Genomic DNA, 27,755 nt, shown 5'->3' with positions numbered 1-27,755 from the left:
TTCTGTCTAACTCTCTAAACTTTCTCATGCATGGTGTCTCTACTAAAGCTCATGCTTCTACTTCACAGTGCACAAGGTCACTTAAATAAAACATATTTATTACCCTGCAGTGTTAATGGTGATTATTTCCCAACTCCAAACAACAACAAGCTCAAATGTGCCAAATTAAATCAAAGCCCCATGATGAAGAGGAGTCAATCTGATCTAAAGGAAGGCTGATAAGAATCAGTTGCTAATATCACAAGCATAGGGGTTATTTACATGACAACGGTTTTGAGGTAAAGGTAATTTTTGATTTTGGCCCCTCATTTACACAGAAACTGCAGTTGGGCAAATCTGAAATGTACAATTTTGAAAACAGCCTCCAAAGTCGAACTTTTCTGAAACGTGGCCATGTTAACAGCAAGCCAGAGTTTTTGGTGAAAATGCCTGCGCCACACTCCACTTTGCAGCTGTGCATCACACTTTCATTGTAGCCCTGTTTACATGACAATGTTTCATCAGAAAACACTAAAACACTGTGAAAAACATCTGTGTTTACACACCGAGGGCATGAGAACGCTGTACTAAGCATGTCGGGCCAGTAGTTGGCGCTATAACTGCCTTGTCCAGAAGCCGCTTTTGGGAGATCTCCACCGAAATACAGTTGGGCCGATCATCTGGTGAACTGGGAAATACTAAGTGCAAAAGTGGATCAGCAGATGCTCATTTTGTTGAAAGACAGTCAGCAGACTCAGCAGATTGAGCAGCACAAGCACAATGTGGCAGTTTGCGATGATCGTAACAACGGTACTGTTGTCCTGTTGTATGCGCTCACACAAAGCGGAGTGTGACATCAGCATTTCCACTGAAAACACCAGCTTACTGTTTACACAGCAATGAAAAATCCCACTATGGAAGCCTTTTTCAAAAGTTTGTGTTTTAAGTCAGCTGAAACACCGTTTCCGTGTAAATGCAAGGCTAAAATACAACAAAACTTTTCCGTTTCACCCTAAAACTGTTGTCGTGTAAACAGCCCCTGAGGCAACTTAAATTGCAATGCAAGAGCCGGACAACAACAACTGTAACAAGGGCTACCTTGTTGTGCTTGTTCTGAATTAGCTGATCTCCTCGCTCATCTGTTGCACCAACTTCTGCGGTCAGCGAAGACGCATTCAATATACACCAGATGATCAGCTCACCGATAATGGTTCCAAGATTTGTTTTGGAGATTTTACAGAATGGGCCAACAAATCTTGGAACAGATGCATGCCATTTCTTAAACACACTAACCAGATTTATTCGGGGATGAATAAAGTATTTTTTATCTTTATCTTTATCTTATCTTTATCTTATCTTTATCTTTAACCACTGAAATGTGGGAACTGGTTGTCGTAGGAACCAGTAGGGCCGAATTAACAGGGCGATAACACCGGGCTTTCACCTCATTCGACAGTCACTGATAATTGTTTTAGATGGGATGCTTTCTGTTGCTTTTCTGGCTCCAAAAAAAACTTTCAGTGTAATTATCATACAAAATGAGCAGGAGTTTTATACCAACACTTCAACTTCCATCGTCTACTGTAGTGAATGATTCTGTAGTTGTCACATGACTGCAAATGGTCACTACATAGCATTTGGAAGTTAGGACAAGTTTTACCATTCTGTTTTCTATTCAGTGTTGTTTACAGCTTATTTTCACAGCCAACAAGTGGTACCAAAATATACATTAAGTACAGTACTAAGAAGTAGCTCAATGCTTACGTAATTCACATTTATTTTAGAAAAATTAAACTCTGTGTGGTATGACGGGCTCTGAGATGGAAGGTTAATAAGGAAGAGGGGGTGAAAGGTATACCCTTGTGAAGTCATATTCAGTCCTTCCAGTGAGCTAAATCTCTCCAAGGGTGGGAGTCTCCTCCGTGTTATTACTCCAAACAAACCTTAATGACCGACACGCCAAAATAAGGAATGACAGAGATGAAGAGGGGATTTGAGAGAGAGAAGTGGGTGTTGAGTGACCTCTTTCACCAAGTTTGTTTACAAGTTGTCAGTTGGCAAATATGAGCAAAGTGGAGAGGAGGCGGACAGCAGGCAGAATATGATGAACAGGGACTGCGACTCAGGGTAAGTTAGGTTGACCAGGCTGAGGCAGATGCCTCCAATCTATGTGCAAGTGTTACAGTGAGATCATGAATGAGGAAACATGTTGTTTCCTCTGGAATACAGCCTTTTTTCATGATCTGTCAAACGGTGCACACAGCAGACTTTATGTTCTGTTAAACACCTGATACTTTTATAGCTGCAGAATGTGACTCATTCAGTTTGACAGTGATTTATTTGATGCTTTCTAAAGTCCTTTTAGTCTATACTAAAGGAAAAAGGTAGAACAGACCCACATGGCAGACAGGTTTAAAAGCATGCCATTTTAACTGTCAGAGCAAAAGATATCATCTGCAGACTTATTAGGGGACTTAAAGCAAAGTCCAGACTGACTTCCAACAAATGACACAGCAGATTAATGGTAAGAAAGAGGAGAGACACTGGAGGAAAAGAGGGTAGACAGAGAAAGAGAAAGCTGCTCGAGTTCCTCGGAAGACACAGAGCAGGCCGCTGCGGGAAACCTCAGCTCCTTCCTTCATTGTGGTCTGAGAGCATAAAAAGCACCACATCGTTTGATCTCCAGTCTTGAATATGTCTCTCTGCTTCATAAGAAAAAACACAGCTTTGGAAACCATATTCTCCAATTATTCCCTCATTACTCCCCCCTGGCTTTTTTTACACTTCCCTCCCTCCGTCCCTCCATTCCTCCCACATTAGCGAGTCTGTCTTTGATATCAAAGTGAGATGAAGATTAAAGTCTGGCTGAGAGGAAAAGTTGTGAGGTACGGGGCAGCTCGGCACTTTGCCATAGCTTGAAATGGGGCTTGATCCAAAGAGTTATTTGCCCTCTGTCTGCCCACTGTCAGCTCTGTTCCAGTGACAGAGGATGGCTGGGAAAATGAAGGGGGGCTTTTGTTTCCTCCTCATCCAAGCTGACACACACTCAACACAACTTGACAAAACAGTACCACTAGTTTTGTGGAGACACAACCTAATAATTCAATTAAAACCCTCCATTATTCATTTACACCTCTTTCTTTAACATCTCCGGGAGGAATTTAAAATCTGTGTCTGGGAGGAATGTGACCCTGTAAAATCTAGTAATGGCTAACCTTACCTTTGAACTAGCAGCATCTGCTCAGCAGCTTAGCACCTGTTGGTTAAAGTCAGGGGGCAGCCAACATTATTGAAAATAAAGCCAGTTCAATAAATACGATCAAAGCCCACCCAACAAACACTTCTGAGCCTGTGCCGTGACATAGTATAGTCCCCAATTACAAAGCACTTAAATCATTGTGGTTGTTACCCTTGTCGCTCAATTAATGCAGGTTCTTTACCACAAAAGAGTAGGGTATCAATCTGGATGTTTGCCAAGATTTGAGCTATGGTAGAGCAGCTCTGCATGTTTGCAAGAATAGAGTGACACAATCATGATTCAGTGTGAAAGTTTGTCTCATAAAACAAGTAAAGGATTAAATAACCCTTCACTCAGTCCCAGTAAAGCTCTGATCAAGTTTGCCTTTCGTGGCTTTTAGTTTAGGATGAGGCTTTTCCTACACATATAATTTGATTGGTCTTAAACACTTAAATTACACAGACAGCGTTCCCATTTGCATTTATGGTATGTTTCCAGTGGCCTAACCCCTAATCATGGAAAGGAATCCTGAAAACTAGCTTATCAATGTACCACCGCTGCTGCTATGATGTAAGCCACCACTTACATGCACTAATGGTTTTCCATCACGGTTGAGAAAAATCTGTTAATGTCTTTGTGCCTCACAAAGTGATCGTTTCTGTAGTTTCTCTGTAGTTTCTCTGTAGTTTCTCTGTAGTTTCTGACAGCTTTAATGTAGGTTTTCATGTTAGAGTAAGGAAATGCAAAATAGTTTCCAGAAAATCCTTATTAATCCTGAAGAAGTCAGTGGCTTTGATGAAAAAAAAAATATTCAAGGAAGCAACATGAAGTCAAAACTTGAAAGGTAGAGTCTGCGGGATTTTCCTAAAAAATAAAATGTCAACTTTTACAGAAACAATCCTGCTCAATCATTACTTTTGGGCCTCTATACATGTGTGTCAGTATCAGTGTCTGCCTCAAACCCCTTCCTCTGCCTTTATGTTGATGTTTTGGTTGTGTCGGTAAATTTTCTAAACTATGTGCTAGTGCTACAGCAGTGGTGATACAGGGCATATTAAACAGTCAGATCAATTTGAAACAAACTTACTTTCACCACTATAGAAAGCAGAAATATTTTTCGGGAAGTCTCAGAACCTAGCAGCAGTAAGTGTTCATGAGAAGCACCCTGAAACTTAGGTTGTGGAAGCTGCTGTTGCCAAAAAAGCGGTTAGTGGACACTTGCCCAAATCTGCTTTTGAAGCCTGCATTTCTGTGTGCTGATGGCAGTGAGAGGGGAGAGTTAAGAGAAAAATTCAGTGATGGCTCTTTGAGTGCCAGCACAAAACTGTGGCAATGGTTGCTCAGGCGTGAACGGGTCAGTGTTACATTAGATCCACCATGGCTGGTCACACTGCAGAAAATCAGACCTTTACATTTAGGACAAAGTATAAAAGCAGTCCACATCTGACCGGAAAAGAACAGATTTCTTGTAACTTATGATCTTCAAACTGTCCCAAAGTACTGAAGTGAATTATCAGAAAACTCTGTTTGGTAACCACAGTAATCACATAACCAACATTTACCAATATCACATGCAGATGTTGAGATATTTCAGTCGTGATCACTGGGCTGACTGATCAGCTAACACTGATATCTCTGAACCAAGCTGCTAGAATGGCCTAAAACTAAGACTATCGGAGAATGTACGACTACTGGCCAATAGTCAGCCTTTATAGGGGTTAAAAGCTCCCTAATCCCAGGCTTAACCATTATGAGGCATTTTCTATTTGTAAAGAAAAAAACGTGGGAACATCATCATCTGTGATAACCACTGCCATCACTGACTTTAAAGAAGGAAAGTGGGAGCAACACGGGGTGTTTGCAACACTGGAAAGCCTCAACCAAACCTCTAATGCTACCAGGACCATTTCCATACCGCATTCTGGCTTCTAATCCTCACTGACCTCATAAAACCTTTGTAAGCATATCACAGTTGTCGGCTGAAAACAAAAAGAGGAAAAAACGTTTGTAGTTTAAAAGCCATGCATCTTGCAAATTATTTAATTCCTGTTATAAAAGTCTCATGCACCCTCAAGGCACAAGTGTAATCCACAAAGTGCTTTGAACTCCTTAATTTAATTCAAAATGTGCAAATGTTCCCCAGAATATTGAGCATTTGGTTTCCGCAAACACACATTTGTAAGAATTAAATTACTTTCATCAGTCTTAAAACTATGCAACTGCATAACAGCAGCATGCATGCAAATGTTGTTTTTCTCTGAGAGACTCGGCAGCACATGGGCCAGAGTGCAACTATGAGAAACAGGGATAGAGAAGGAGACAGAGTTCAGGCTGGAGTCTCTGCTAGAGCAATTATCTTGTTCCTCAAACCTGCAGTTTAATGGAAATCCTAGGCGTTCGCCAAGCTACACGCCTGTCTTTAGGTATGAACCTTCGAACTGAGCCATGCCCCCCTTCTCCCCCTCTCTCATTCCACCAAATATTTTCATAGGACATCTGACTTCAGTGGCTCGCTATTAGTTCCACAGGTGTGGAGAGACAAACTCCATTAAAACACCCTGGGACATTCCACCAGTGCACTTGCCATGGGCCCAATACATGCCGTACTTTCTTCACCTCTTTCACCATACAAGACAGAATCTTCACCCCTGTTAATATCTTATCATCATACCTCTCTCCTGAATGAAATCAGTCACCAGATATCCCATGTATATTAGTTAAATTGTTACCCACTCGGGCTTCTCTGAGCCTGAACATGTGTCTCTGTGTGAGCGTGTTTATTGCTACAGTAGCTAGAAATATGCAACCAGTCTTCTCGACTGTGAGCTGTTGTTGTTTTAAACGCCTTGGAGGTCTTTGTATCACTCCCACCCAAACTGGCACGAGATACAAACTGCAACCAGATGGAGGACTTCTAATGTTGTTTTCCAGTTGAGCAACATTACGCTAGCGGGCACAGAAAGAAGGGAGATGGTTAAGAGTATCATCAAACCATTTATAAATCTGTGCTCCAAGGGCATGCAGCACACAATGGAAATGGATTGTTTGTCTTGTCTTTCTCTCTATTGTCTCCCAATTTAATTTTTTTTTTTCGACTTCCTCTCTTCTTTTCCCTTGCTAATGCAAACATCCCTCTCTTGTTCTCTTCTTACAAGAAGAGGAAGACCAGGGTTGAAAATAAATCAAAGACCATGTGGGGATGAAGGCGCTCAAACACAGATATGACGGTCTGTCATGAGGCAGAGAATGGTTGCCTGCAGCCCACAAACGACCCCGGAATGACTCAACCCGTGTATGTAAATTGCACACAAACCGCTCTTTCCCCTCAAATCACTCATCCACTACTGAGAAAGCATAAGCCCCAGGCCCCGTCTGACGCGTCTCTTCAGCGTGAGTCTGTATGGTTTGGAAGCCAGCATGTTTACTTAGGTTTAGAGAGGTAGGAGTGAAAACCCCAACACTTTTTTTTCTGAGCAAAACAAAACAAAATGGGGAGTGGAGACATCAACTCATGCAAGGACTGTTAGTTTAAGAAAACTTTATGTGAGTTGGAGGTGGAGGTGGTGCATGCTGTGGTAAGTGACCAGGAGAACAAGCCAGTAAGTGCTCTGTGAATCTGGGATAGAGAGCTCTGAGTGATGAGGTGGAGTGTGCACACCTGAAACTGGGAAGCTGTCATTGGGTGTGAAGTGGGTGCATCCTCGCCAGCCTATCACAGAGCTAACCCCCACAGACACAACCTTTCATGCACACACTCATACATGGGGCAACATAGGGTGCGGTCACACTGGCCATCCAAACCATGCCATGCTTAAGCACGATTGCCCCCCCGCAGCGCCGTTTCCCCGCTGGAGAGTACGGCCAGTGGTCACACTAATCCAATCTGGACCAGACTTTAGCGGGTATCACACATGCGTATTGCCTGTTTGTTTACATGAAGCGCGATCTCATCAGAGTCACAGAGAGCACTGCTACAACTTTAGAGACTTTTCACTCATGTTACATTGTTTTGGTCAGACACAGCCCCACTTTGTTTAAAATAAGCGTCTTGAGATGCGCTCACGGTGATCATACATCATTGATCACATGCACTGTCCGCGTGCAAGAAGTAAACTGTGCCAAAACCCACCTCTCCGAAGTACACCAAAGCAGAGAAGTGAATGGTGCTCAGGCATGGCATGGTTACGGTCACACTGGCCATTCAAAATGTGCTTTAGGGCTGAAGCTTGCTTGAGCATGGCACGGTTTGCCAGTGTGACCACGTCCTTGGATTTTTCCTGATCAATCGATGAGAACGCAAATACAGAAAGGTACCTGCCCAGGGACATTTTGCTGTGAGACAGCAGCACTACCCACAGCCCAGAAATTGTGATGCTGTGTAAAATTTGACAAACAAATTATGTGGTCCTACACTCCAAAGAGAAGAGAAAACACTTGTCTGTTTAACAGCACTCATTTCAAAAGCAAGCATTTATGATGTTATGGGTTGATGCCTTGATGCCAAGGCATGGCTAGTTTACACATCTAAAAGCACAAGCAGCAATAAAAACAGGCTTTGGAGCAAAAATATGCCTCGATCCAGACAATGCCTTATTCAGGGAGCACTTTGCATAATTCAGCAAGACAATGCCAAGCCATTTTCTGCATGTAGCACAACAGCACGGCTCCTTAGTAGAGGAGTCCTGGTGCTACACTAGACCACCTGCATGTCCTGACTTGTTACCTATCAGCATCTAATGCCTTTTGGAAGAAAATGTGACAAAGTCACAAAATGTGACCCCAATCTGCTGAGTTATTATCTTATATCAGGCTAGACTGGGATGACATTATCCTTTCACAATTTCAGAAACTGATCCCAGCTGTTCTCAAACAGAGTATTGTTAGATGTTGAGGTCATGCAACCCGACAGTGTTAAACGGCACAATAACTTTTTTTTTTTAGATGTAACGTTAACTTTGATGTCTCTGAATCATTTTGATATAAATAGAATATGGTTTTGATTACTTCCAATTCATTTTCCAATTCTTCTTTGTGTTGCAGGCTACAAGTCAGTTCCTTATTTCATCTTTTTTTAAGGCAATGCAAAATTCAGAGATGCATTTCTGAGAGCCTAGAAAATAAAGCCAAAACTATTTGCATGGTCACAGCCAAATTTGAGCTTTACGGCTGAAATACACCAGATTCATCAGTAGATACAAAAGTGTCTGCAGTTCATCCAGGCAACGGCAAACTGATCAAATAGGTTTCATTCAAGCCAATGCGTCAACTTACACTGGATCTCTTTTGTTGCACTGTGACTGCATGGCTGGTCAGCCGTGTCGCTGGTACTGTGCAGCCATTCTACTTTGCCAGATGCAGAGCTGTGACGCAAAAATGAAGTGCAGGGAAGATCAAGCGGGACAGGAATTTGTGACCAAAAACTACCTAAAAACACCCAGTAACTTCCAGATTAAAACAAATCATGTAAAATCAGTTTGTATTTAGCTTGACCACAACTATAAACAGACATAATGAGCGGAGCCAGACCAGAAGTCAACAGGTTTGAGGTTTTGCAGCCCAACATGAATGAAGAGAGACTTATCAGTAGAGCGGGAAGTGCTGAACTCCCTGGTCTGTGACTCCAGCTGTCTGTTAGTCATAAAGCTTGTCAGACTGAAAACACAGCCAGTGTGAGTGGACAAACGCAGTCCAGACGCAACGGAACAGAGTCGGACTGCAGACATATCTAGTTTATTTGAGGTGTTAAAATGTTTCAGGTAATTTAGGTGAAGAAGTATGAGGATCTGCATGCTTGAATAAGATAAAAGTTTGGGGAAACAAAGGACACAAAAAGTCAAGTATCAGCGATTATCCAAAGTCATTCTGCTCCATATTTGCACTCACACGTCTGTGCTAACTCTGGCCAGGATCGTGTGGTATGAGGGAGCTGTGTTTAGACGGCTTTTCGTAGCCTCAGCTGAGAACAGCACAAATAGACATAATGCCGAAATAACAGTCATTGGAATGCAATGCTGCTGATGGGGCTGTTGGCCTTGGATGGAGATTTAAGGTCGTGAAGCAGACATATCCCCCCTCCCTTTTTTCCCCATTACATGTTGATCCAATCTGCCACGTTTTTGGAGACGGGTTGTGTCTTAGGGTACTCTTTGGGCTCTTTAAGAAGGGTTAGAGTCCAACACCAGTAGCAGTTGGTGTCAGCATTAGCATGAGGTTGTAAATTGCTGCACGGGATGATATCTGTGTGGGTAAAACATTGCCAACTTGTGGTCAGAATTTAGAAAAGTTATATCAAATCGACTGCTGCCTCCAATCCAACAGAACTACACCATTGGGGATTATGTTGAGTTATGCTGAGAGGACGCAAACTGATCACTGATAACACCAAAAGAAATATAAACCCTTTAGACAACCGCTCTATCTTTGAAACATTTTCCCAGACTTAAAAACTGCGTCAGAGAAAAAGTAACCTGAAAGAATCACAAGAAAAAGACTCAAAGCACAGACTTGAAAACAAACATTGTCTGACTTTCTTTTCCTGTATTTTCTGTCCACTGCCCCTTTCACTTTTCAGTCCCATGCCATAACTTTCTCTCCCTCTGTCTGCCCTGGACAGCGTATCATAACCAATGCAGTTTTTGTTGGAATGACTTAAATGGACCTTTAAATGCTGTTTGAATGATGGGTGCTGGTGTCTGTCCTCTACTTGTCTGTATGTTATGTGTTTGTGCGTGAGTGTGCGCCGGCTCCAGACCTCGTTTCCATGGACTATGCCAAATTTCTTTCACCCACCCAACGAAAACCTTTCCCCAACTCCTCCACTTCCACCCCCACTTCTTGATGCTCACCACATCTCCCACAGTGGTCTCACTCATTTCTGCTGCTTTGCCTTTTTTCCCTCTCCTTCTTCTGCCTCCATTTCTCTCTGCACACAATTGCCCTCTCACACTCATAAGGTAATGGCTACGATTTGCTTATCGCACAGGCGCAGATGTGAAAATAAATGGAGTCTAGACTGATTGTAAAGACAAAACCCTTCCATCTGGAGTTGAAAGCTGGTGTTTCCAAAAGCATCATGTGTCAACAGAATAAAGATGTTTTTTGTTCTAGGACGTGAGAGAAATTGTCCAGCCAGTATTAATTTCTTTATCTGTACATCAGATGATTTCGTATGCAAAAAAACATCACTATCACTTTGCCTGTAAGCCTCTATGTCTGCATATGCTCCCACCCATTGTACAGACTTTGTGTTACTGTCTAAGCTCCCCTCTTGTTGCAGAAAAATGCACGAAAAGTGATTACAGACACATTCCAGACGCCCTCTATGGAGTGAATGATGCACTTTCAGAGAAATGTCGAGAGAGATGATGTCGAGAGGACATAGGATGAAGTGCATCTGAGGTCACAAATGAGGCATGACAACACTTTGTAATCCCTGAAGCTTGGAGTACGTTCAGGAAAGAGGTGACACAAAGTCTTAGTCACAGTGCAGAGAGCAGGGATGTGTTCTGCAGATGACTGTTTCAGACAATAGGCCTGCCATGCCATCTTTTGACAATAGACAGTCAAGACACGTAGGCGGTATTCAAGCAAAATGCCAAACTGCTAGGACACAACAGAAGATGGAATCAAAATGTCAAATGAATCGACAAACAGGCCAACACTGTGAATATGCTATGTGTATGTCAGAACTGAGATCTATTTGGACAGTCTTGTACACTGGTAGAACAAGAGCTAATGTTTGTCCTCTTCCTGTCCTCTCAGTATCATTGCATTGAAGGGAAGTTGCAGAACTAACTTGATCAATGATCATATTAAAAATCTAATCACAGGTCTGTATTTGTGGTATCTTGCATGAAAGTCAGATGTGATGTACAGCCATCAACCAAACCACACAATCAATGGCCACATTGTTTACATGTGAACTCAGCTGTTAGCAGCCTGTAGCATGTCAATGCTAATTGGTGTAAGGCCTGATGTCTTCCCACAAGGTGAGGAGAAGGAGGTGAGGATGACGTGCTGGTTCTCAGGTGAGAGCTAAGAAGTGACAACATGGACCTGTCCTTCCATTCTTCGTTATTGGGAACGTAAGATCTATCTCCAATAAGATGGACGAGCTAGCTGTGCTAACCCAGCAACAGAGGGGATACCAGAGGGCAGAGTAGCATCATACTATTCACAGACAGGCTAACGGAGCTAACGTCAGACACCAATGCTACGTTGGAAGAGCTTCGCCTGCTGTGAGCAGACAGGATCCAGGAGACAGAGACTGAACAGACTGCTGAAGAAGCTCAGTCCTGGACCCTGTGGAGGTGGAGGCTGGCTGAACTGGACAATGATGGACAAGCTGTCATCATCTATTTTCTTGTGGACCTTTTTGCACTTTCTATACACTTTCTTACATTTGTTTTCTTGATTGCTACTGTGACTTCAACTTTGTTGTACTTGTTACAATAACAATAAAGTCCTATTCTATTCTATTCTATTCTATTCTATTCTATTCTATTCTATTCTATTCTATTAAAAAACCTTTCACCAAGGTTCTTCTGGAGTGTTGAACATTTGTTTTGGATTTAACACCTCTACATCCATCTGTAGATAATAATGTTAGAAGCTGTGAAGCTGCAGATCCTTCACAGAGGCTGGATTTATGCCTAGCTAAAAAGACAACTAACATACGACATAAGTAGCTCAAAATCTAATCATACGGGACCTTTAACTTTTTGCCTTGCTACACAGAGTGGTTTGGTGTTGGATTTTTGCATGCAGCAAGTAGTCTTTACGTGTCCAGATTCTGATGTCATACCTTGAGACAAGGGACTATTACTTTCGCAATGCTACTGTGATCCAGAAATAAAAAAATCTGAAGTTGTCTCATTTCATCCAACAGTAACAGCACAGCTGCAGGGGTAGAGTTTCAAATAGCTTCAACAAAGTGAAGTCAGGGACAAAACAATGAAAATCAATAGTCTAAATGATCCTTTTCTTTTAGTTTATGTTCTTTTCTTTTCCTCTTAGTTGCCAAAGGTTACCACAGATAGACTTTTCTCAAGATATACACTGGAAAGTTTGCGGTGGGTCTTAAGATTCGGTAGCATCTTTGCTACTACTCAGTGGTACCGGGTTTCACTTATGATCATTATCCCTGAGTGGGAAGAGCTATATGCTAAGACTTTCCAACTATCATCACTCTCGAGATGCCTTTCAACAAGCAAACCTCCAGAGGGGACGGCAAGTCATTTACGATCAACAAAAGAAAGCATGGGAACAAAAAAGAGACAGAAAGCAGGGAGAAACATCAGGGAGCCTGGTTTTCAGATTACACACACATAGACACACAGACCAACAGGGAAAGGCTCAATTCATTAGGGCGCTGTTAGTGTATACTGTGCTCCACTGGAGGAGGTCTCTGACGTTCCTCATAAGTGTTGATGGGTCTGGATTTGTCATTGGCTACAAGTAAAAGTTGGACGATGTTTGTGCGTTTCCCTACTTTTTAACACCTGGCTTAGCACAGCTGGCCTTCACCTCCATCCTTGATGACATGATGTTGAGAGTAATCTAATCCCAGCAGTGGGGTAGATGGGAAGATCTACAATTTCTCCCTTGAGTTCCTGATACCTGAACCATATTTATTGGACAAAGCATTCTGTTGTTATACACTGCAAATCAAAGTCTGTTAGGTACAACTCTTTGGGTCCTTTCTTACACCTGGAATAGAGCATCACAAAACAATGCATTGGTTGTTATTTTTTCAACTATACTTATAGACCTTTACAGCCAGCCCCTGTTCTTCCATTTATCCATTCACCCACCTTGGCATTAAGGTACAGCAGCAGAATACCATACAATCTCTCAAGCAAGCTAGGTGTTCCTTTTAGTCAGCCATGCACAGAAAAGATCTACAGGGGGAAATCCAGGGGCCAACCTGATCAGATACCTGAACCATCTTGACCAGCTACTCTTGATGCAAAGAGTAACTGCCCTAATTGAAGCTACATCCAGGTGTCCAGGCTCTTGACCTTGGGTCTAAGGCTCAGCTCAGTCTTTTGACCAAGGGATTCATGCTTTAGGAGCTTGCTAGTTAGCATTAAACAATTTTAAACAAAGACTTTCTCTTCTAAACTGCATAGACGTCTCATTTCTTTAAAGTTGGTATCAGCTGAATGCCAGTAAACCGCAAGTTAAACAGAGGCTTTACTATGGATCACTGAATTGCTTTAGTTTGTTGTTACTTCTTTTACATAGAAAACAATTTTATTTTATTTTTTCACATATTCATCATGTTAATTTTGTTGTTTATGAAGACTGGACACCTATTTTTAAGAAATGAATGCCAAAACCCTGGCCAAAAACTGTTTCTGATGCTGCCTTATTTTCTATTATGATGACAGGCTAGTTGACTAAGTTTCTAGTTGGTGGCCTGATGCTATGTAGGTATTTCACAGGGGACTTTAACATTTAAGAAATTAGCTTCTAAATTTGGAATAAACCCTTTGGAGAGCAATGAGAGTTGTGAGGCTGGGTGATCTGTCTCTGTCAATCTGTTCAACCTAATCCCACTTTCATAGTCCTTTGAGGTGACATAATTTTAGCATTTAGCAAAGAATCCTGTGAAAGGTTCTGAGTCATCAAAGCCATGATAAATCAAAGTTTGATTCTGAAAGTGCAACATAACTCAGGCCTGGTTGCTTTTGGAACAAACAAAGTCAGGGAGCAAGATATTCCACTTCTACTAAAGCTTTTATACACTGTTTCAGCACGTCACCCCTGAAGTAGCATCACACTTTGTTTTCTCTCTGCTGTCTTTCCCTCAACATGAGGTTTGAATCAGCAGGATGTCATATGGCAGGGACACAGCATTCAGGACACATCCTCTCACTGTTACGATCTGGCAGACATGTCTGCATCCCCATCTTCCTCCTCCACCTCCTTGTTATCCCTCCCTTTTCCTTCCAGACGATGAGGAATAAAAAACATGTCTGGTCCCCTTAGATGGAAGACAATGACTGGAAGAGTAAATATGTATCCTGCATTACAGGTTGGATTAAAAATAACTTCTGCTGAATAAGTTAGACACAGGCAGCAGTTTTACAATCAATGCATCTTCTAAATCTTCAAGACTCCCGTACTCCTGCTTCCCACCAGAGATTAACTACATTGAAAGTTTAGCTGATTGCAGGGGTTTTTGGGTATTACTGAGCTCGTTGCTCAACTGGAGGAATGGCCCGGTGTTTTTGACTGGGTAAACAAACATTGGTGTAGTAAAGAGGTTGTGGCGAACTAAAGCAGAGTAATTCGCAAAGGAATGATCTGTGTCTGGGAGCAAACAGACGGCCCCTGAATGTTTTTGTTGACACTGGTTCAAATCCACGGCCAGATCAAAGATGCCACATGGTTGCTACACACCGACTGCTCCTTAGTCCAAGCTTATTTTCGCTTTCTTGCCTCTTCTACCTACAAATCTTTCCTGTGCTCTCACCTCTCCTAGGCTCTTTCCCGCAAACACAGCCCCTTCTACTTTTTCTCTACCCCCTTTCATCACGTCCAGCATCGATATTTCTTTTGTTTTCTAGAAATGGATCTATTGCCACCCCCCTTTTTCAGCCCTGTCTGATGTTTCCCATATCCCTATCACACTTTCACCACATGTCAGGAAGAATTGGGTTTGTGTGGTTTCTGCCCAGCTCAGGCTCCGTTGGGCGGGTTGATGGTTCGGCTTGCAGAGCAGACCGGGGCCCACTGTAAGGAGATGACCATTTCTCTGGTTCAAATTAGCAATGAGGCAACACAACAGGACTTTTTTTTTTTTTTTTTTTTTACTGGCGGCTCGTAAAGGAAAGAGAAGGGGGAGTGGGGGGAGAGTGCGCAGCCATCTGTAAACCACATGAAAGTGAGTGGTAATTGAGTCAAAGCCCAACCTAATTAAGTATTTTGTTAGTTGGCCAAATAACATCCCCCTGTAAGTTGTCTTCCTTCTGTTGTGTTCTCTGTGTAATCACAGTAACATAGCTAAGTGGAAAATGTAGAATTCCCCTAAGCTCATTCTGCAATCTATCATCTGTGGAAAACCCAGGCTTTACCTCAGATCATGTAAATCTTTGACCTTCCTCTGTTTTAATAAGACACTTCACTTCTGTGCTCCTACATGCACCATCTGTGTTCTGGCAGCAAACAGCAGAGCCCTAATCTCTTTAATCTTGTTATTATACGTTGAAAAAAAGTAACAACATTGTGCCTGTATGGGTGGATTAATATGAGAATACCAGCTTAGAGCATCCAGCTCCACCTCATCCTCAAAATCATTCGACCATTCAAAACGAAACACCATCTTGACCACAGTGTTTTATGGAGGACTTTACACCTACTTAAAGCTGGGTGTAAGATTTAAGCTGTATCTTCTTCGGCTGGTGAAATCCCTCAAGTGTTAGCAGAGTCAAAACTTAGAAACGTCCCTCAAACTAGGCCTAGGAAATTAAACAAAGCTTGTGTAACTCAGTGCTGCTATGCAGAAATATCTCTAGTGTGCTGAAAAAGGGATGATGTATAGTGAGCTATGGTAATGCAAATCAGGAAACTGACAGGGTGAGCAGGATCCAGATGGGAAGCAAAGTGGTTTTATCTTACCTTTCAAAAAAACGCTTTTACATGTTGTTGAAGTATTGGCTGGTCAAGCAGCTTTGATTTTTTTTAAAATTTGATTTGACTTTATTTCCAAACCCTGACAAAAGTAAAACATGTAGTACAAAAAAAGAAGTTATATAATATATCCTTCTGCTACTTTTCATTCATATATATGTATATATACATATATATATATATATATATATATATATATATATATATATATATATATATATATATATATATATATATATATATATATATATATACATATATATATATATATATATACATATATATATATATATATATATATATATATATATATATATATATATATATATATATATATATATATATATATGAATGAAAAGGTAGCAGAAGGAAAGAAAAGTTTTGTCTGCCCCTATACAAATCACCTTGTGCAAAAATAAAAATAAAAAATGCTGCAGGCCAACATGCCATATTACACATAATTTGTGCCCCCCCCAAAAAAATAAATAAATAAATAAATAAATAAATAAAAAAATTTTTAAAAGTTTTTAAAAAATCAGAAAACAACCCAGAAAACAAGGATCCATAAAAGAGCTCTATCTAGACTTCTTTAATGCAGCCATTTACTCAACAAATTAGATTTGACTTTGATTTTGCCTGTTTGATGCCCTTTTCCAGATTATCCCATAAGTTTATCCCACTTACTGTGATTTACTGTTCCTTTAACTTGGTTGTAAATCTTGTTTTTCTGAACATTCAAATCATTTTAGATCACAACAGCTTGCTCTTTTTACAAAACAATTCTGAATGTTGCTTGGTGACAGTTTTTGATGAGCTTTGTACATGATTTGTACTATACTGAAATCTATAATGTCATGGAATTTTAATAACTACAATTTGTGGAATAATGGGTTTGACAGAACTCTGAATTGACTTCTACTAATAAGTCTGATAGCTCTTTTCTGCAGAATGAAGATTGGTTGGATAGATTGGTTGAATAGATTTAAGAGCGTGTCTCAGGTATAAAGGCTATAGTGCTTGTTACAGTAGCAGCAGAAGCAAAAACCAGTCTCAACTCACTGCTACACATCATCTTATACTCTCTACTCCAGGCAAAATGCCTCCTTAAAAATGACTTAGGGAAAAATAACCTTGTTGTTGTTGTCATTACTGCTCACGGTTTGGGTTGCTTTGTTTTTTTGCGAGCAGCACCTTAGACATCCACTCACCATAGTCTGTCATTGTCTACCGTCTGGATTGAAGAACAGGGTCTGACATTAAAACACTCTCCATGCTGTTTAGCTTACTGCCCAAGAATGCCAGCAGTTTTTGCCAAAGTATCAACAGGCAGAGGAGAAGTGTCCTTTTCATTGTGTTGATTTGACATGGTGTGTGTGATCAGGTTGTCCACAGAGTCAAGAACAAACCATCATTTCGTCACGTGTCACTTTTATGAACAAAGCCTTTATAAAGGAATAGCTTGCTTTCTTTGACACTGACAGACAAAACCAAAAAGAGTGATGGGGAGGAAAACAGTGAGGCTCTCATCCAATCAAGCGTATGTTTGTTTATCCAGTCCTTCCCCATGCGAGGTCTCAAATGGTGTCCATGAAACTCTACACCATTTGTATCCTGCTTCAATTGTTGGCAAGGCCTTAACCCCTCCTGTCTCGTCTTTTGAGTATGAATCAAAATAATTTGTCTTCTACAGCTTCTTTAAGTATTTGGGAACTCAGCCAAACTGCACTGACTGTCATGTCTAACTCCAGGAAGCATTACAGTTATTGTAGGGATAAGCAGAAACAAGAGAACTGCAGTTAAGTGCATACACAAACACACACACACAACATGTAGCTGGCATTCAGTGCGGTAGTGTTCAAAAAACATCCACTTTGAACAAGCTGGAATGAGCACAAGGTTGTTTTTTCTTAATTTTATCGTTTCACTGCTCTGCCGCTGATTACAGGAAATGATTAGGACAAAAGCCTTGGAGGACTGGTTGTGTTGTATGCAGCATAATGCCTCTGAGAGTGGCATTATGAAACACATGTTGCTCAATGGGCTCAGAGTCTGAGCTGAACTGAAAGGATTAAGTCTCGAAGCCAAGGCCATTTAAAGTCTGAGAAGACCCTGCATCCAACAGTCCTGGGATACTGTACTGGTTCAGGCTTCATGTTTGTGTTTCCTCTGATGTGTTTGTTTTTAAGTGTCATCTTCACACAGAGCTCCAACAAACACATAATGGTGTACACAGACAAAGTATGAACCACTGGGGGTGTCATTTGCACTCCAAAGATGTTTAATACAGTGTGACAAATTTCAAAAGAAGCTACTAAGAAGCCCAGGGTGGTCCACTGCAGGGGGATAAGTCCTCTTAAATCCATCTCTTTGAGGAACAGTGTGGGCCAAGTCAAAGTGTGGGTGTTTATCTGGGCAGTAAATGGGTCAGTTTGTTAACGGCTGGGAGAGGAAGCGCTGACAGATTTTTGTGGCCATGTAGTGGGCACCTGTTTATTCAGTAAGTGTGGAGAGAGTGAAGGACGGGAGGGTGCCAGAAATACAGACCCACAGCTTTTCATTCAAACCCACTCAGACTCTAGCCTGATGGGGCTTGCAACCTAGACCTCTAGGCTTTTTGTTAGAAAGTGATAAAGATTATCACTATCTAAGAGATTATTTTGGAAATATTGCTGAAAACATTCAGACTTTAAGTGAAATGCTTTCTTAAATAAACACAACAACAGTTTAAAGAAGGAAAATCTCTTCCAACAAACACAGATGCACTTTGAGTTTCTGGTAGAGTGGCATGAAAAACTTTAAAAAGACAGTTTACTCAGGAAGTGACTCTGTGTTATCCGATTCAAAGTTATGAGAAGTCACAACGTACTCTTATCTGTTCATTATTGAACGAATCCTTCAAACACAGAGACACTTTTGTCTACTGAATGGTGTGCATACAGTGGGCAATATGAAACTCTACTTGCCGATCAAGATAAGTCAAAAGCAGGTTTTTTGTTGTATCAGTTTGGATTAACCTTTACACAAATCAGTTTTAATTTGTTTGTTAATTTTAATAATGATAAAAAAATTTTAGCATCATGCTATTAAAGAATCTCTAAGTCTATTCTGTTAATTCTTGGAGCTGAATACTGTGGCTATTAATTTTTCTGAATCATAACCCTCCACCTTGGCCAGTCATCTCAGGACCCCACAGACCGTGGATGCTTTAAAGAAATACTTGAAGACATTCCTCTGTAAGGAGGCTTTGAACTTACACTTGTGCTTTAAAGAAAAAATAATATTCATAACTTCTTCCTTTAGCACTTTAATATTATTATTATTATTATTATTATTATTATTATTATTATTATTATTATCAAAGCATCATGAATTTATGTTGTTTCACCTGATTCTTTGGTCACCAAACAGCTCTGTATGTCTTGGAGGTCCCCTCTTATAAAGAGCCATAGGGCTTCTTCTCTCTGGTGGTTTTGAATATCTATTTAGTTTAATACTTATATAACTGAACTTTGAAGTTTGGGATGTAATTACCTTTATTTTATAGGGCACCTATAGAGTAACATGTAACCTATAGAAGTAGATAGAGGGGAGGACATGCAGTAAATATTCATAGCCAAGACTCAAACAAGTGAATGCTGAGAAAAAAGACCATAGCCTTTGTACATTGGGAGATTTTAGTGTGACAAAAACAAGAAAACAATTACTATAAACTGCTATAAATCTGTATAGGAGTTTATATTTCTAGTTTTGTAATAACACAGAGTTTCTTGCTGTTTCATTGTGTTGTACAATGACAATGAAGGTTTGAATCTTGAACAGAGAGATTAAGAGGAGCTAGCTGATCAGTACTGGTCTGCTTGTTTAACATCCATAAGTTCATGACACTGTTCCTTCAGCAGAAGTGATCTTTAAACAGATGTATTTGTTCAACACATTTTGTAGATTGATGGTAGATATCAGGTTGCTGTCTGCTACTGAAGGCTGGGAAAGAGCTCTCCTGTGTGAGAAAAGAGAGCAATACATGTGTCATTTAGTAAGCATCCAATTCTTTCTCCAAAATGTTGGCTCTGTGAAATGAAATGCTTTTTATTATCCTGCTCCAAGGGAGCTATAACACCACAATAACCCCAGCCTCTCTTCTCCTTTTATGAACACCTACGCGCGCGTCTAAATCAAGCTCAGACTGAACAATAACAAAGTCTGGAGCGTTTCAAAATGGTCTCTGAAGAGCCATTTCCAATCCTTTACTCAATATTGACCCATCAGAGGGAGATATATCCATCCTGCAATTGAAGTGAAATAATAAAAATAAACAGTTGGCTTGAGGAGTACGTCTGTAACGAGATGAAAAGAGGGATAATGTGAGTTTTATTCTGAGGAGTTGACCCCTGTTAAGAGCTGGACCAGCCTCCTGCTTTTGGAAGCCCCAGACAAAACTCTTGCCAGACGGTGAAGTGAAGGGCAATGAATGAGAGGTAGCGGAGTTAAAAATGAACAGCAAACAAAACCATCCCATGTACTGTACATATGCTCATTTGTAAGGCTACCTGAATCAAGCAAACAACAGAAAAACATTCAAGTGGCATCGCTTGGTGTCATGGATCTAAGTTTTGTCTTCTCAAAAATTATATCCAGAGTGTGAAGGAGTCAAACACATCCTAAATAGACACAGGAAAACTCTTACTTTCCTGCATCTAGTGTTGAATCAGGAAACACTCAGTCTCAGTGGAAGAGCTCAAGATGTCACATCCCATTAACTAGGAGCAGCACTGTTCCTGGACGAGCACGGAGGCTCTCATTCCTGTTTGTTCCTGTTGGAATCTCTTCGAAAACACGACTAGCTGTCCCAAAAAACTCCAGCAAACCATTAGGAAAAAATAAGATTTGACTCCAGAAAGCATTGCTCAATACGTGTTTTACCCATGACTGGGCCATTGCGGCTTGTTCGGGCTTCACTAACAGAAAGCAAAACCTGACAGCGGAGAACAAGGTTGCCGCACTGGGAGGGTTTGAGCCCAGTGAAGAGTCGGGTTGACTCAGAAGGATTTGGTGTCTGAAATGGAAAGAAGTGGGGAGAATCTGAAAAAAGTCATGAATCAAGGAGAAGTGGCTGATGACTGAAGCCTGCTGCCTCCTCGGGCTTCAGTCTTCCAAGTGTGCCTGTGATAAGTTGCCCCTGATAGCTGAGGAGGGCATGTTTATCAGCCCGCTCTAAACTCATAGGCCCTGTGAAGACTGAGCCACCGCTGACAGAGTCAATGGGAAGTGGGGGAAAAATAACAAGGAGCGTCTGCCAAGCCTCCCCACTGCTTGCTCTCCCCGTCTCCCTCTCGTCCCTCTTGTTGCCGCCAGACCAGTGGAAAAACTCCCTCTGGTCCAGACACAGTTATGAGAAAACGAAAAGGCAAGTGGGAGACAGATAAACACAAATAAGAAGAGGCAGACAAATGAATCAGAGAGTGACAGAGAGAAAACATCAATAAGTAAAGGTACACAAAAAAAACAAACAAGAAAACTTGAATGCTTTTTGTTTCGTCTCCCCTCCTGTTATTTCCTGGTCTCAAAAAGAGCCAAAACAATGTCCTTCAAAACAAGGGCCTGCTTTACAACGTGCTGCTTCTTTCACTCCTGAGGGCCGTTTACTTCTAGATTCACAATCTGCCATACAGCTGACAGACTTCCACATATATCAGCGGCACATCCAGGCCAAAACATCTACCGATAATGTGCAAACAAGCTTGTAGAGTTGGAGGCAGGAAGCAGGAATAAACTGAAAGAAGATAAAAATGTAAATCTCAAAGAATCTGGGTGAAAAGACACATTTTCATCTTTAACCGTCCATCTTTTTTTCTTTTCTTGTTTTCAGCTGAAAAACAAATCCAGTCATTTACTCCTGTTTGTTATGGGCTGGACTCTAAGACCAAGGCTTGTGTTTGTTCTCTACTGTCTATAACTGCAGTTCCTCTTTTCGTATATGGGAGGCAGCAGTGAGCATGCACAAGAAGACATCCTGAAAAGTGTGTGTGAGAGTATGTGTGTGTGCGTGTGTGTGTATTTGGGGGGGGAATTACAGACACTGGCTTCCGGCTGAAAAGTGCACTTTAAGAAAACACACTTATTGTTAGTGCAGCCATTAAGGGAGTGGCCTGTTTTCACCTACGAAACAAAAGGCACAGATGAGGGAAAGCGTGTGTGTGTGTGTGTGTGTGTGTGTGTGTGTGTGTGTGTGTGTGTGTGTGTGTGTGTGTGTGTGTGTGTGTGTTTGTGTGTGTGTGTGTGTGTGTGTGTGTGTGTGTGTGTGTTTGTGTGTGTGTGTGTGTGTGTGTGTGTGTGTGTGTGTGTGTGTGTTTGTGTGTGTGTTCTAAAGGTGTTTGGGTTCCAGGGGAAGTAAAGGAATAAGCGGGCATTTAATTTTCTCAGAGAATGAGTGGCATTCTCCTTCATTTCCTGTGAGCACGGCTGAACAGAGCAACAGAAGCACATGTGCACTCTAACACACGCACACACATGTGCGCTCCAACATACACATATATATGAAAAAGCATATACAGACATTTTCTGGAGTATCAATTTAATTCAGGGGGAAATCACACACAATCGTGTAAAGTTGCAGTTTACAGTAAAGTGGTTTGACATGACTGAAAGGGCAGACGAGATCTTTGACCCTTTAAGACTTAAGGATGTGTGTCAGTGGTGAGTCTCTTTGGGTAAAACAGAGAAAATTTAAATGTATCTAATAATATTTTTGTTGGTAGAAGATCATTTTGTCAGGAATTACAGCTTTTGAATGAATACAGATTTGATTGTTTATGAAAACAGCAACAGGTTTTTCCCTCTCCTGAAAAATGCCATGTGTTTGTACCAGTGAGCTGCCTGGTATTCTGCCCCCTTGTGGTACCAAAGTGTATGATATTTTAAAGTCAAAAGTTAAGAAACATAAAAGTCTGAGTTTTTCTTAAAGTTTTGTAAACAATCTTCTCTTTCCTTCCTTCCTTTCCCTATTTTTTTTTTTTTTTTGCCAAAACAAAACAGAAACATTGAGTTGAGAAAAAGCAGCACATCTAGAGGCCTGATCTGCTGTAAATCTCACCAGAAATTTCTACAAAAAGGACCTTGTTCTTTCACCTTGACACCGGAGAAGGAGTTGTTAAAAAAAAAGCAAAAAGCTGATGTCAAGAGAAGGATCTTAAAAGTACCAACTTCAGCACGTCCTGGCTTATAAAGTGACTGCAGCGGGGCGTGAGAGTCTCAGCGCTGTGTGTGCAGGCGGTTTGGCAGAGGACACGGCGAGTGTGTTCATCTGTTTGAAATGTGTGTGTCTGTGTGCGCAGTGTGAAATCCATGTAGGTGTTTGTAACACACAGGGTGAAATGTGTCTACTGCCTGGCTGTTGTTTGTGTATGGCTGGTCACGCTTCGCCACTTGGAGCACAAGCCCTGACTGGGCTGCTGGTTAGAGGTTGTTATTTGTGGTTAAATAGTGTTACCACACAAAAACACACTCGAGCTGCTTGTAACCACAAGTAAAAGAGAAAGTGACCAGTTGCCGCCCACTTGGGAACAAAGAATCCCAGTCAGTGGCATGACTCCCCCATGGTTACCTCACAATGTTGCCATCGTGCATTTGCCAAACATGGAGGATGTGCGCCAAGAAAAAAGGGCAAGTGATGCCGGCAAACTCAGAAGGGGCATAAATTCCCTGACCTATAGGTGGTTTAACAGAAATGAAGGGAACGGTGGGAAGCCGACTAGAAAACAGTAAATCTATACGAGAGGTTTGAACTTTATGAGCAAATAGACTTTGAAAAGTGAAGCAGACGCTGCTGTGCAGCAGCAGCAGCTTCGCAGACTGAGAGCTCCTGCTGCAGCTCAGTGCCAGGAGGAGAGTTAACACTTTGGTGTTTATCCATTCACCCACTCCTCTGGAAGATTGTGTAACACACTCTGATACTCACACACACTCAGCTACTAGGCACAACACACTCACATGCACACACACAGGTGCAAATCCAGTTGACTTTTCTGTTTGTGCTATAAGCCGGTGAGAGAAAAAGATGTTTTTTGATTTCAAAACTCCAGCTCACTCTCTTTTCCAGACTTTCTCTCCTTTCTTGTCTCTGACTTTCCTCACTCTACACCTCTCCCTCCTTCCTTTTTCAAAAGAAGTCTGCTGTCGGCGAACTGAAACACATGTGATCAAAAAATGTATTCCCTCAGCAAAGCATGTCTTTTGGAATTCACTTCTACTCTTCACACTTTCTTTTTTTCCCTTCTCAGCCCTGCTCATCTCTCTGGCTTTATCAGGTTTTCAGCCTCCTGGTGCTGTATCAAAGCACACATAATTACAAAATGCATTGCCTTGAAATCTCAGTGATTTTTTCCCTTTTTGCTTTTGCTCATCTCTTTAAAGCCCTGTCCTCCATCTCTGTCTTCATTTGTCATGCCTGATACCTGAGGACTCAGAGTCAAGGCTACTTCTCCTCTCCCTGTTTGCTACGGAGGGATGTCGTTACAAAGGAATGCAGCGTCACTTGCCAGAGGCGTCACAGTGGATGGACAGAGTGAAGCAACAGGGGGACAAAGGCTAGACGAGAGAAGAGAGGGCCATGTGTCCGTTTGTGGGACTCCTTCACCTCGGTGCATTCCGTATACAATGTGACCTTTAAAGTCCAATGAGCTGAAGTCTATCCTGACACGAATTGGGGTATGGGAACAACCCACACTGACATATGAAAACATAGGATCTTGCTGCATGGAGGACACTCCTCTCAATCAGAATGTGTGTAATTGAGCCAAACCCATTGTACATATCCAACTACCACACTGCCCCACCTCTAAACATGCTCCAAATATACCCCACGCCCACTTCAGCATCGCCAGCTGAAGTCCCAGATGTAAGAGGGCATGGATGAAACAACACTTTAGCCCAAACAGCTAAAAAACAACATACCCAAGACTGAATCTGCAATCAAAAACAAAGAAATCCCTTTTGATTTTCAAAGCAAGTCAGGATCCACATTACTGATTTAAATCTATAACTTGATGCAAAGAGTGTCCATTCTCTGTGTCTGGAAACTGGATGAACAAACTGCGTTGGTTCCTTTTAATCTGCAAGCTGTTGCTCTGTGCACTAGCTTAGGACTGAGGAGAATTATGCAGGTCCCATGACTAAGATATTTCCCCGTCTGTTTTTTATTTTTATCCTTTCCCCTTTCCTGTTTTCCCCTCCTGTTTCTTTTGGCCTATGCCGCTGCAGCCACATGTGATAAAAGCAGAAAAGACAACAGATGACAAGGCACGAGGATGCTGATGGGGCCACAGAAACATGAGGGCAGGCAGGACTTACCTTTCTCTCCTCGGAGCGTGGAGGAGCAGAGGGGGTGGGTGCGCGGGGTAAGGGCAGCGGTAGGTGTGAGCGTCAGGTGGATCTCTCTTCTACCTCCCTCCTTGCTTCAGCCACTCGTGTCTCCCATGGGATGCAATGGCATCAGGTATTCAATGAGCATGCAGACAAAAAGGGGAGTGCTGTCCTCCTGGGTAGAGCTCAGCTGGCACCCCAAATTGGTCCAGCGTGGAAAAAAAAAACAGCCTAGTAAGTTGAAAATTGGATATTTTCAACTGCAGGTGGAGTCAGTTAAATTTTTATTTTTCTGCAGTCAACAAAAAATTTAAAAAAGTCCATCCATGTGCTTTTGGCAGAGATGTAAGTAGCTGAGAGTGCGGATGAAAGAGAGTGAAAAACCCTCTAAGTGCTGTCTTCAAGCTGTCCACACGCAGGTCTGAGGAGCACCTTCCCAATCTGTGCGCTCTCGCTCTACAGGGTGGAAAGTAGGAGGGAAGGAGCAAGGGAGCAGGACAGAGAGGGGGAGAGAGGGAGCAACAGTGGAGGGAGACTCAGCTAGTCAGTCAAGTCAGTCAGGCAGTCAGGCAGGCAGCAAGGCAGCGTATATTGAGCTAAAGACTTTGGGTCCAAGCAGGCAGAGCTCCCACTCCAAGGACTTATAACCAGGGGCTGTGCACCTCGCTGCTCCAATCTCCCTGGCTCACTCCACGATTCCTCTCCCACTGGCTTATTTTGGGAAAGACAGACAGGATTGTTCATTGGGTTAAACCCCTTCATACAAAAAGAAAGTGTCTGTGGCTGGGTCTCTGAGGAAGGAGGGGAGTGAGCAGGACGGGGTGGGGTAGCAGCCGCACAGAGAGGGGTGGGGTAGGATGAAGAGAGGAGAAAAGGAACGAAAAATACTCCAGGAGAGTGGAATTTGGAGGCGTCAAATGCTCATGCTCATGCACCCTTTACTCTCCTGTTGCCTCAGCTTACCTTATGAGAAATCACCTCTTGTGCTTCTGTTCAAACATGCTTAAACATTTACAAATCAGACTTTGAAATTGAGGTAAATTTAGGATGAAACTTCTCAGAAAGTGCAACCAAAAGTCTGTGCTAAAACTTCTCTCCTCATTTACCTTAGAGCTCAGTCAGCCAATTAATAATCTACATTGAACAGGTGTAACACATAAAGAGGCATTGTGTTGCCACCTGCAACCTGCTGCCATTTGTGTACAATCATTAAATATTAGCCCTATCTTTGGCTCAATCACCAAAGACACACAGCAGCAAATTACAGTGGCTTGTGTTTCACCTGGCCAATTATTGCTACATGATGTGTGACAAGCATTAAATAAATCATACACTTAAACATGCTAAGTGTTTGCTTTGGGAATGCTTAATCTATCATCAACATGTGTCGTGTTGATGGACTGATGTTTTTGGAGGAGAGCGAACAGCCTGGATGAACTGCAGTTGGTCCTCATTGTTCCAACAGAGATTTACTAAGACCGATACAAGCTTAGCATTCTGCGTTTTTAATTGGCACTGTGTTAGCTGGCTCTGTGCTACATTAGTGGACCTTGAAGAGAAATCTGCTCCCTGCCTGGGATTGGACAAGCCAGAGGAAAGCTGGCCTTGCCTTTTCCTGAAAGACCTACTGGGACTCAGCCATTGGCAAAGTCAGAGATCAGATACGGATTGGGATTTAAAAAGTAGATTTTGAAATGCTAAGCGAGCAGAAAGAGAGGTAAAACAAATTAAGAAAAAGCTGTGTTCAACACTAATCCAAGTTTTTTGTGGTTTTGTTCATGTCTCAGTTGTGACAGTTGGAGTCAACTGATTAAAAGGCTGACATTTTAGAAATCACTTTCCATGCTGACAAGACTGCACTGTCTTTAAAGCTTGAATAAATTAGGAAGTAGATAAGTTAAATATATTCGTTCGTTTCAGAATGAATGTCCTCTACTCTTGTCTGGTTTTTAGAAGTGGCAATAGAGTGAGTGCCCCTTGTGTCTGATGCCAGCTGCCTCTCAATGCAACTACTGCTGGCCAGTGGAATGAAAGATAAAAGCACAAAAGTAAGACAGGTAACCTAAGAACTAACATGGTATGACTGCTTCTATTGTCTAAAACTTGCAGACACAAACATATCATCTTAAAGTGTACATGTGTAGCACGTGCAACTGAAAAACTCAACATGAGCCCCAGCAGCAGTCGGGTTTGGATCAGTATAGGTTGGTACAGGTTTGATGGGTTAGGCCTGGTCCTGTTTGCATTTCCACAGCCAACCATGCCCCCTCTTGGAAGGTGGCATGTGAGCTAGATACTGATAGAAATGTCAGTTGCACAACAGCTTGATAGCATAGCAGCACAACACAGTGTACCCAATCAATAACTTTAACGAAGAAGAAAAATTGGACACAGTGAACAAAGACCAACGATGAGAGACACCCAGCAATTTGTCTCCTTTGCGGTTGGCATGTGGCTCTTTGTTAAAAAGGGCAATCAAGCTTTGTTTCAGAGAAATACAACAGCCACCGTTACATGATAAGTGACGATTTTTTTCAACCAATCA

At 41.8% G+C, this 27,755-nt stretch overlaps 1 protein-coding gene across 1 annotated transcript in view; it reads right to left on the bottom strand.

Annotated features, from left to right (window-relative positions):
* col8a2 (collagen, type VIII, alpha 2) overlaps nucleotides 1-25,899 on the bottom strand; it is a 61,421-nt gene extending 35,522 nt beyond the window's left edge. The window contains exon 1 of the mRNA XM_074687588.1: nucleotides 25,199-25,899. The gene's annotated coding sequence lies outside the window, so the exon portion shown is untranslated. The remainder of the gene's footprint in view (nucleotides 1-25,198) is intronic.
* Nucleotides 25,900-27,755: the final 1,856 nt, after the last annotated feature.

The sequence above is a fragment of the Halichoeres trimaculatus genome, unplaced genomic scaffold (assembly GCF_033239565.1).
Source record: "Halichoeres trimaculatus isolate MK-OKI-2021-1 unplaced genomic scaffold, fHalTri1.1 fHalTri1_scaffold_14, whole genome shotgun sequence".
NCBI lineage: Eukaryota > Metazoa > Chordata > Actinopteri > Labriformes > Labridae > Halichoeres > Halichoeres trimaculatus.
Note: the sequence above shows the minus strand (reverse complement) of the source record. Positions and strands in the feature narration are given on the sequence as shown.